Genomic DNA, 11,398 nt, shown 5'->3' with positions numbered 1-11,398 from the left:
CAAGGATACAGCTGGTGAAGTACCCCCCCCCCCCCGGGGATAGAACTGATGCAGGGATTTGGAAAACGTAACCTGATGAATTTCTGCTTGACATGCAGCTGATCATGCTAAAATCTGAAAGGCAGCTAGTGGGTCTGACCACTGAGTGGCTAAGGGAAAAGCTTAGGAATAAATAACATGCCGTCAAGTCACAATCAAGTTCTCCGCAGGGTGTTCAAGGCAAGAGATGAACGGAAGTGGTTTGCCATTATTTCCCTCCACATAGCAACCCCAGTCTTCCTCAGTGGTATCCCATACAAGTACCTATCATGGCTGACCTTGTTTAGCTTCAAAGCTCTGATGAGTCCAGGCTAAACTGGGCTATTTGGGCAGAAGGAGGAGGAGAAGAGTTGGTTTTTATATGCCGACTTTCTCTACCACTTAAGGCAGAATCAAACCGGCTTACAATCACCTCCCCTTTCCCTCCCCTCCTCACAACAGACACCCTGTGAGGTAGGTGGGGCTGAGAGAGCATGACTTGCCCAAGTTCACCCAGCTGGCTCCATGTGTAGGAGTGGGGAAATAAAATCCACCAGATTAGCCTCCGCTGCTCATGTGGAGGAGTGGGGAATCAAACCTGGTTCTCCAGATCAGACTCCACGGCTCCAAACCACTGCTCTTAACCAATATACCACGCTGGCTGTAGCATTGTTCAAATGGAGACAGTGACCAAAATTGTATAGGATGCCTCTAGTGTGAAAGTGGACTTTGTACATTGATGTAATGTGACAGCAACAGATTTTGTTAGACATGTTTGATATCCAAAAAATAACCAGTTAGCATTTATATAGTGGTTTTGAGCATTCCAAGCACACAATCTTGTAATCTTTACAATACCCTTGTATGGCCTGTATTCCATATCCTATATTGCAGATCAGAGGCTAACAACAAGAGAAGGTGGTTTACCTAAGGTTACTTAATGAGTCCAAGGCCAAACTGAGATTTGAACTGGGAACTTCTGGTTTGTCTTTGTTCCTTCCCCCCCTTCTATTTTTAACTTGAAAGCGATGCTAAAAAATACTTTTAAATGAAAGCAAAAAGTTGGTAACAGGCAAACCGCAACTGTTATTTATTAAGATACCTTCCCCACCCTGTATCCTGGGGGATTACAGTACATCCCTTAATTGCATTTTGGCCTCACAACAGTCCTGTGAGGGTGGTCTGGCTGAGAGATGGTGGTTTGCCCCCCAAAGGCCACCCAGTGAGATTCACAGCTGTGGGGATTTGAATGTGGATTTCCCATTTCTGAACTCAACACTCTCTTGGCTTTGTAACATTAGGACTTAAGTGTATAATAGCACAGTAAAGAATCTGGTCTCTTGCACACACATCCAAAAAGAATCACATGCCTGAAAAAAAGAGCAAGGATAACTAAGTTTTCAATATATAGTATGTGTTTTTGTGGGAGGTGTAAAACAAAACCTTTTAGAAATATTATTATTTGTGAACACAGTTTTGGAAATAGGTATACCTTTCTTACTTGGTTGGGCAGTTAGTGTTTGGGGTGGCATCCCTGTCAAGGTGTGTTATTACAAAAGCTATTATGATCTTCTTAAAAAGAGAGGCACTGATACTCTTCAACCTGAAGTCCTAGCCCATAAGTTTGGGGCCTGTGGTTACTTAGTTGTGTTTATAGGGAAATACAACTCTGTGCATGCTCCAAATCTCCTTTAGTTTGCTATTATTTATTACACATTTCTAACCCAGAATCCTCACAGCCAATAAAACCTACAGTAGAAGTTTAAAACAATATCGGGAAGGGGTGGGGGGACACAACAGCAAAGTAATGGCAAGAAAAGGCCCCACAATTAATTATGTTGAAGCACAAAGGGAGGTGCTTGCCTGATACTGAAATGCCAGCAAGGAAGGAGAGGCGCACTTAAAAGGGAGGCAAGAGTTTCACTAACTCAGAGTCACTGTGGAGAAGGCCCTGTACCAGGGCCGGATTTAGGTTTGATGAGGCCCTAAACTGTTGAAGGTAATGGGGCCCTTTATATGTCCAGCTGTCCTTTGTCAACAACAAATTGTTGCTGTTTTTTGTGTTGAATATATGCTATATGGTAATTTATGGACCTAATAGGTATCTAAAGCCATTTGCACATAACAAAATATGTATTTTATCAAAGTAATTGTTGAACTGAAACACAATTAAGAAGTATATTCATAATGAAATAATTATTAAGCTTAAGCTCTAACTTAAAATTATTTTATTTTATTTGTTTTTTATCTTATATTTTGGAAATGTACATAGTTTTGTTTTCCATTAATTTTTTTAAGCTATAGCTTGTTTAGCTTACCGGCATATGTAAATCCGGCACTGCCCTGTACCATGTATTTCAGGCACACAGAAGAACGTGCTGGTGATATTTAGGTCTTTAAATGTGGAAAAGAGCACTTTGAATTGGAAGCTCATGTAGATATAAATCTGGCCTGAGACCCCTGCCACACAAAACAAGTAGTTTAGGTAGGGATAGGGGAGAGAGAATATCACCTGTTCTTAATGTTTAAAATTAGGATTTGCAAACCGCCCTTAGTCAAGGGGAAAGTCGGGAGTATAAATAATTGGACCACACAAATAAATACCATTGAGCGTTTGCTGTCCCGCAGTGTAACCAAAAATGCCGGCAGGAGCCCTTCGCCCATGCTCAGAGAACCTCTCCCCCGGCCGCCTTCGGAATCTGCAGGAGAGTTGCCTTTCCCGGTGGGGAAGGGGGTGGAGCTTTCACGGAGGACGGGTCACTCCATAGCCCCTTCCGATTGGCCGAACGCTGGAGGGGGCGGGTCTGTGGGCGGAGCCGGCCGGTTGCTGACCAGAGCGCGCCTCAGCTGGGCTCGCAGTTGCCGCAGGAAAGGGGATCGCTGCGGAGGCAGCTGCCGAGCTGGGACGCGGGAGCCGGGTGAGTAAGGCGGAAATGGCTTGCGCGAGCCGGGCAGGGGTCCAGGAGAAGGGCGGCCTGGCCAAGAGGTGCCGGGGCCCCTGCCGCCCCTGCCTCTTCGTCACCTCCTCCCCTGTGAACGGCTTCTTTTCTTCTTGACGCTGCCCGGGGGGCGGGATTGCTGTTTTGCGGGGACTCTGCACATGTTTGCAGGTATTTCCAAGCGTCGCGGGAGAGCCGGCGTGGCGTCGTGGTGAAGAGCGGGGGTTTGGAGCGGTGGACTCTTGATCTGCAGAACCGGGCGCGATTCCCCACTCCTCCGCACGAGCGGCGGAGGCTAATCTGGAGAACTGGGTTGGTTTCCAATCCCCACTCCTGCACAGGAAGCCGGCTGGGTGACCTTGGGCAAGTCACAGCTCTCTTCGAGCTCTCTCTGCCCCACCTACCTCACAGGGTGTCTGTTGTGGGGAGGGGAAGGGGATTGTTAGCCGGTTTGTGTCTCCCATAAGTGGTAGAGAAAGTCGGCATCTAAAAACCAACTCTTCTTCTTCTTCCCATGAAGTACGATGGGTCTCCTTTTCCCCCTTCCGCGCCCGAACGTGCAAAGAGAAAGGAGCGGCGGTGTTTGTGCGGGGTGTGTGTTTGCTGCTGATTCTTGGCTCCGCTTCCGAGTCTTAAGTCTTGCCCCCCTTTACGCCTTTCTTGCTCGACGTTTGTACTTTTAAGGTTTTTCTGCATTGATTAAATCTGCGCCGGGTGTGTGTGTGTGTGTGTGTGTGTGTGTGGGCGGGGGGGGGAGGAACCTCGAGGAATTACGCAGGGCTAAAGCTGACCTGGTTGTTGTGCAGAAGAAGGCACTGGCAAGCCACATGTGTCAGTCTCTTGCCATGAAAAATCCAAAAGGGGTCGCCATAAGTCGGCTGCGACTTGAAGGCACCTTACACACACACTCACAGCTGACCCGAAGCTTGGCACGGAAATCTGTTTTTCTGCCTGGGTGCAGCCCTTCAAACGCAGACTGGTGAAATGACAGCTCGCTTGTTGGGTGTGTTTGTATCACCCCGGAATCCGTCCCGACCACCCTTTTACACGCATCTTGGGGGGGATTCGGAGAGTAGGAGGGGGCAGGCAAGCGAAATCCCAGCTTCTTGTCGCTTAAACCAGCCGTTGCTGCTTCTGTGTCTTTTAACTGATTTATCTGCAGACCTAAGGCTGTTACCGCACTTGTATTCCCAGCGATGTTTTAAGAGTTTGAAAACGTTATAAAAAATACTGTTCGCACTTTGTTTGGCCCCTTTAGCGGTTAAGACTTCTTCCAACCGTTTATTAGCCGTGGTATCCAAAAACCCTTTTAAAGCAATGCTTTTTATAACATTTTCAAACTCTTAATACATCGCTGGGAATACAAAGTGCAAACTTCTGCAGCGTATCAAAGGTCCATCTAGTCCAGTATTCTGTATCCAATGCGGGGCTGCCTCCTACTTCCTGAAAGCCTGCAAGCAGGACACGAAGGCTGCTTCTCTTGTTGCTGTGCCTCCCAACGGTTATTTGGTGGTACACTGCCTCTGTAGGTGGAAGCTCCATCCAGCCATCGTCGCAAATAGCTTTTGACTGAGGGCCCCCCCCCCAGAAATGTGTCCTTCACCTTCTAAAAAAAGTGGTCATCACCACACCTTGTGGCAGGGAGTTCCATGTTGTTCATTCTGAATCAATTTCACTGGGTGACCCTAAGCTCCGATGTTTTGAGAGCGGGATAAAACTTATGCTCTATCTACTCTCTCTTTGATTTTATAAACTTTTTATCACCACACCCACATACTTTGGGTTCCCTTCCCTCTAAACTAAGAAGCCCCTGGTGTTTCTAGCCTTTCATTTAAAGGGTACTGATAGGTCAGTTGCCCTTTTCTGTGCCTCCTTGTTGCAGAAAGCCACACCCAGCTGTTCTTAAAGATACAAGAGCCGGTCAGGCGGTCCCCCTAGTCAGTTGGCTACCCTGGTACACCCCTTTCTTTTAGAAATAGTGATGTCAGCTTTTTGGAGCATGATAGATTGGGGCAGCCCTTCAGAAATAAAATACCCCTTCGTTTTTTTTTTGTGTTTTTTTTTTAAAGAGTATTATAGCAGGCCATCTGGCAACCAGACATGCCTTCTCCATCTGTCTTGGCCTGGGTTCCCTCACCTCTCTCTATTTGGGGAAAGGAACCTGGCTGCTAGAAACTTGGAACTTTTACAACCTGGGTGTGGCATACAGGCGTGCTGCTTTGCTCTCGAGGCCAAGCAGAGTAACTACAAACTCTAGATTACTCAGTCTTAGAAGCTGGTGTCATTTATCTCATTCTGCACCCCCCTCCCCAATTCTCGTTCCAGGCTATAGAAAGCCCAGTGTGAGGGATCACCCGTCATTCTGTCCTCTCTGTTACTTCCCCTCAAAAGGGTATATTGTTCTGGGTAATGTTGCCTGGCCATTAATAACCAGAGAATTTATGTCTGAATCAAATAGTTGAGGTTTCATTGGCGTGGAAATATTTGGGCCCTGTGTCAAAACTGAGCTCCCAGCAATACCTGGCCAGGGGGCAGCTTGGTAACTTTAGCTCCCTGGCTGGAGCTATCTTTGGATGCAACAGGGCCAAGGGAGTTTTGTGAAATGGATATTGGGAACTTGGCGGAGAAGTAACCGGGTGCCTCACATAAATGACATACAGTTTTGGGGAGGGGGTAGATACATGCATGCCTCTGAGATCTGGACCAGAAAGGAAGGTGGAGTTTTTCTTCCTGCTGTACATATGGGATGAGTCTAGAGGGGATCCACACGCCCTAGAGGAGGCTAATGATAACTTTACAAGTCTTGTGGGATGTGCCAAACGTCCCGTCTCGTCCAGCATCCTGTTTCTGAGAAGACACAGCCAGATGTTTCTGAGAACTTCATAAGCACAGCATAACAGCAACAGAATTCCCCTCTGTTGTTTATTCCACATATCTGAGAATGCTCCTAAATGTGGAGGGTTATGTTTACCCAACATGACTGGTAGTAGGTAGGAGAGTGTGTTGGGGAGGGTGTTTTTGCTCAGAAAAAGAGTCACCTCCAATCAAATCCGCAGCTGCATTTAAATTAATGGAAGGAGATTGTGATACCAGCCTGTCATCTAGATTTGCCCTGCCGGCGAGGTGGCACCTCTGATATATCCCCAAGAGACTTGAAATGTGCTTTAATAGTCCCTGGGGAATTCTTGGTGTTGCCACTCTGTTCTGGCTGATTTCCTGCTTACCTTCTTTGCTGTTGTTTGTAAAGAGCATCCAATGTATGGAGCTCTCTGCAACATGAATAAAAAACGGCAGGGCCCTGCCCCACAGAGATTACACTCTCAAGTTTGCCAGTGGGGAGGGAGGGAAGGGTGAGGCTGACGCGGGAGGAATGTGAACCAAAGCTGTCACACATACGAGGCTTTTAAAGGGCATATCTAGTTCACGGGCTTAAACTGGTTTGAGAATCCCCCTTCACAGGAAGCTCCAAAAGACGGCGGTTATGTGATCTCCAATACACTGCATTTTTGTCAAACTGCAGTCCCCAGGGTTCTTTGGGGGAAGCCGTAGTGAGTAGAAGAAGTTTGTTTTTATATGCCACTCTCTACCACTTAAAGAAGAATCAAACCAGCTTACAATCACCTTCCCTTCCCCACAAAGGACACCCTGTGAGGTAGGTGAGGTTGAGAGAATGTTACTAGCCCAAGGTCACCCAGCTAGCTTCATGTGGAGGAGTGGGGAAACAAATCCAGTTCACCAGATTATCCTCTGCTGCTCATGTGGAGGAATGGAGGTTGAAACCCGGTTTTGGAGTCCACCACTCCAAACCACTGCTCTTAACCACTACTCCACTCTGGCTCTCTGGAGTAAACTGGTAGAGAACCAATATAACTTTGCCATCTAGTTATGCCTGTGTGATGTGCATGGCTTAGAGGGAGCCTCAGAAGGTGGAGCTGGAGCCCCTGAGGAGGGTTTTCCCCAGGGCGAATTTGTCCCCCAAGCCGTAGAAAAATTTAATGCCTTGGCGGGGTTTAGAAAGGCTGTTAGTCAGGCTGGAGTGTGTGTCTTCTCGGAGGGTGGGGGTTGCTCTGTGTCACACTAAGGTCCCCTCTTTCTGTACTTGTATTCACTGGGTCCATCAGTCGGGTGAGGAGATTCTTCCATGCACTGGGCAGGGTAGGGCTAGAGAAGAGCCCCGAGCCGGCTAGGGGCTCTGATCCCTTGCTGCTTTCAGGTAGAGCTCTCTGCAGTCCCCCTTTGAGCAGCCGTCCATGTTGGGGCCCGGGCTGCTCTGATTCAGTTGCTGGCAGTCTGGCATTGTTTGTGGCGTGCGTACACACTTGGGGCAAGTACTTGGCACCCCAGACCTGCTTGACGTCTCCCCGAAGAGCAGGTCATGTCAGTACTTTATATCGTTGCAGACCGTGTGTGTGTCTTTGCTCACAAGCGAAGCTTCTTCCTTTGCCAGAATTGGCTTGCTTTTTTGCCATTGCCAGCTTTTCACTACCCACTTCTTCTGTACCTTTTATAGCAGCTTCATCAGCAGACGTTAATAAGGAGATCATGCCTTATGAAGTGTTCCTTTTTTCCCCAGTCATCAGAATATTAATAAGGCCTCAAGAGCAAACAAGGTGCTTTTTGCTGGTCAGTTGGCAGCCTTGTGCCATTCTTTGTTCTTCATACAATTGTGGTCCCTTGCCCGTTATCTTCTGCATGTTTGTGGGCGTACACTCTTCATTCCAAGCGCTGGGAATGCTTGGTGGTCTTCCTTGGTGGTCTCCCATCTGAGTACTAACTAGGGCCAACCCTCCTTAGCTTCCAAGATCTGACAAGACCAGGCTAGCCTGGGCCATCCACGTAAGGGTCATATCTCGATCAAAGCTGGGCATATCTCTCTTGGTTCTGTGTATTCTGTGGGCGTTTCTCCCTTATCCAAAGTTGCATTTGACCTAGTTCTAATCAGAAAACCAGATAGGACTGCTTGGCTATCTTGATTGGCTTGAGGGAGAGGCCATGGCTCAGGGCTTTGTGAGCAGGAGTTCCCTGGGTATCTCCCGTAAAATGAAAGACCTTGGACTGGCAAAAGCTCTCCAAGATCACTGGCAGAGCAGATAATCCTGGACAGACTTGATATATGGCAGCTTCCTCCTTGTTTGCAGGGTTTCCAGGATCAGGGTTGGGGAAAACACTCCATTCCTCGGAAAGCTCTTGTCGGCCAGAGTTCTGGGCTGGGTGGACATCTGGTCTGGCTTGGGAGCAGGAAGTTTCATGTGTTTATATTAACTGCCTAATTGCCTGCCAGTGGTAGTGGTTGATTACTTTAGCAAGTATGCAGCGAGGGGGGGGGGAAGCCAGCATGGTGTAGTGGTTAAGAGCAGTGGTTTAGAGCAGTGGACTCTGACCTGGAGAACCGGGTTTGATTCCCCACTCCTCCACATGAGCGGCAGAGGCTAATCTGGTGAACTGGATTTGTTTCCCCCTCCTACACACGAAGCCAGCTGGGTGACCTTGGGCTAGTCACACTCTCTCAGCCCCACCTGCCTCAAAGGGTGTCATTTGTGGGGAAAGTAAGGTGAATGTAAGCTGGTTTGATTCTGCCTTAAGTGGCAGAGAAAGTCGGCATATAAAAGCCAACTCTTCTTCTTCTTGCATCTGAAATACCCAAAATTTGATCTTAGATTGTGCCATTGGATTATTCTGAAGGGTTGGGTGGCTTATAAGGGATGGAATGGCTGCTAAAATCATTGAGGGGCAGGAACATTATCACTATTGAGGGTTCTTTGTTTAGGGGAAAAATCACTAAGGGGTGGGGGCATGGTATATATTTATTAAAGCGTGCATGGTGTGGAGAAAGTGGACAGATACTCTCTCCTTCCCCTTCCCTTTCATAACAGCACAACAGTTACCCAATCACATTGTTTGGCAGTAGATTAAATGACATGCACGAGAAAGCTCTTCTTGGCACAATGCAATAGGTGTCGTGTGGCTGCTGTTGTGGATGACTTGGGTGGGGGGAAAAACAGTTCAACAGATTTTTGAAGGATATCTCAGTCAATGGCTACTGTCCATAACAACGAAATGGAACCTCCACACATTGAACACATGAAGCTGCCTTATACTGAATCAGACCCTCGGTCCATCAAAGTCAGTATTGTCTACTCAGACCGGCAGTGGTTCTCCAGGGTCTCAGGCAGAGGTCTTTCACATCACCTACTTGCCTAGCCCCTTTAACTGGCGATGCTGGGGATTGAATCTGGGACCTTCCGCATGCCGAGCAGATGCTCTACCTCTGAGCCACAGCATACCTCAAAGTACCATGTGATGGGGGACAAACGTCAGGGTGTGGCCATGGACTTCATACCCTGCTTGTGACTCTTCAGCTGGCTGCTCTTAGAATCAGAAGGCCGGACTGGATGGTCCTTGACTTAGTCCAGCAAAGAGGTTTTCCTGTGTTGGGAGGTTCCTGGGTTTGGCAGCGAGCCCTGAAACTGCCTTGCATGGCTTGGAGTGGGGAATGTGATAGAGAAGGAAGATGTGACAAGCTGGGCATCAGTCCTATGATTAATGTAGTGACAGGGTGGAAGAAGAGGGTGCCTGGGACTTCTCAGTTCTGTGTGCACTTCTGGGGGGTGGGCGTGAATCCTGGTAGAGTCCATTTGTTAGACCAGACCAGAGAATTGATGGAATGAAATGTGAAAGAGACCAGGCAATGGTTTGTGGTTGCTGATGGGGACACTTTGGGGTGTGTCCTCACAAATAGGACTCTACCTGGCATAGCCATCTAAGTGGCATTTTGAAAAAGTAGGATTAGCTTTTTGCCCTTCTGAGAGCCAGTGTGGTGTAGTGGTTAAGAGTGGTGGTTTGGAATGGTGGACTGGTGGTTTGGAGTGGTGGACTCTGATCTGGTGAACCGGGTTGGTTTCCCCACTCCTACACATGAAGCCAGCTGTGTGACCTTGGGCTAGTCACAGAACTCTCTCAGCCCCACGTACCTCACAGGGTTTCTGTTGTGGGGAAGGGAAGGTGATTGTAAGCCAGTTTGATTCTTCCTTAAGTGGTAGAGAAATTTGGCATATAAAAACAAACTCTTCTCTTTTTTTGCGAAAGCTCCAGACGGTGGTGGGCTTTACAGTGCTTTAAATCTGGGAACAAAACCACTAAAACCCTCACCTGGGCAACTGTTGACTGCCTTCTGACCATTTTTGCAGAAAGACAGACTTTAAAAAATCTTGCAGACTGGGGATGATGTGTCAACTGTACTAGCTTCTGGGCATGGTGAGCCCTGAAGCGTTTCTGTTTTGCATGGGCTACTTTGCTGGGAAATGGAACAAATGACCATTGTCCAAACCGGGGTGTGCCTGCGACCTCCTGCTTCTTCTAGTCCCTGCTGCTGTCTTCCCCCACGCAGCTCTGCTTGGTAAAAACAGCCACCTGTGCTTGTTGCTAATGAGGCCGCTTGCCCTTCTGAATCCTTCGTTTCCCGCTGTGGCTCTGGCGGGTCCGCTTAATGGCTGCTTGTGACACCTGCTTTGTCAGCAGTGCCCAAATCCGTGCTGTTGGGGCTTCAGCACCCCTGCCAAGAGCCCCATACAAAGGCAGCCTTATTCAGCAGCCCATCCCTGGGCAGTGGAACCACCCAAATAAGCTGCAGGCTACTCTGCCCCCCCCCCTTCAAATTCATTTGTGGAAGATTGCCTGTTTTGTGCAACGGGGCCGCAAATAACAGCTGGTTTCTGCCAGAAACTTGATGCTGTAAACAGAAAGCAGTGGGAGGGGGGCATTTGTTGGAGTCGGGTTTAGGTAAGGTCTGCTAAAATTGTCTTAATTGTCTAGTATCTATTACACATTGATCTCTTCTTCCCTCCAAAATGCTCAAAGCAGTGTGGACGATGGTAGGAAAGACTGCTGACACGAGTTCAAATACATGCTCAACCATGAAGCGGGTGTCTGGGCGTCTCTGTCTCTCTGAACTTTTCTTGCAGGGCTGTTGTGAAATTGCCTTCATTTTATCCTCCCTGCCCTGAGCTCTGTCGAGGGAAAGGAGGATCAATCATGTGATAGGTTTTTAGCTGTGTTCCGGAAGACGCTGTTGACTTAATGGTACCCAGCTGCCATCTGCTGAGTCAAACCATCCATCTGTCGGGGTCAGTAACGTCTGCTTTGCCTGGTAGCAGCTCCCTTGAGCCCCAGGCAGAGGTCTTTCGCATCACCTTCTACCTGATCCTTTTAACTGGAGGCGAATTAGGTTCAGGTGGGGCTAGGTAAGCTGAACCTCTAATGCTAATGTATTCAGATCCAAGCTGTAAATAGCTGCTTGCTCATGGGGGAAGATCTGCAATATCTGTTTTAGGGTTTCTTTCCTTGTAAGCTGCAGAGGGCTAATAGAGGTATGTGGGGGCAGGCAAGCCAATGATTGGATTGTTGCCGGCTAATACCTTTTGTGGACCTATCTGAAAGATTAA

Source organism: Euleptes europaea, chromosome 7 (assembly GCF_029931775.1).
Source record: "Euleptes europaea isolate rEulEur1 chromosome 7, rEulEur1.hap1, whole genome shotgun sequence".
In the NCBI taxonomy this organism is placed as follows: Eukaryota; Metazoa; Chordata; class Lepidosauria; order Squamata; family Sphaerodactylidae; genus Euleptes; species Euleptes europaea.
This window is presented reverse-complemented; position numbering follows the sequence as displayed.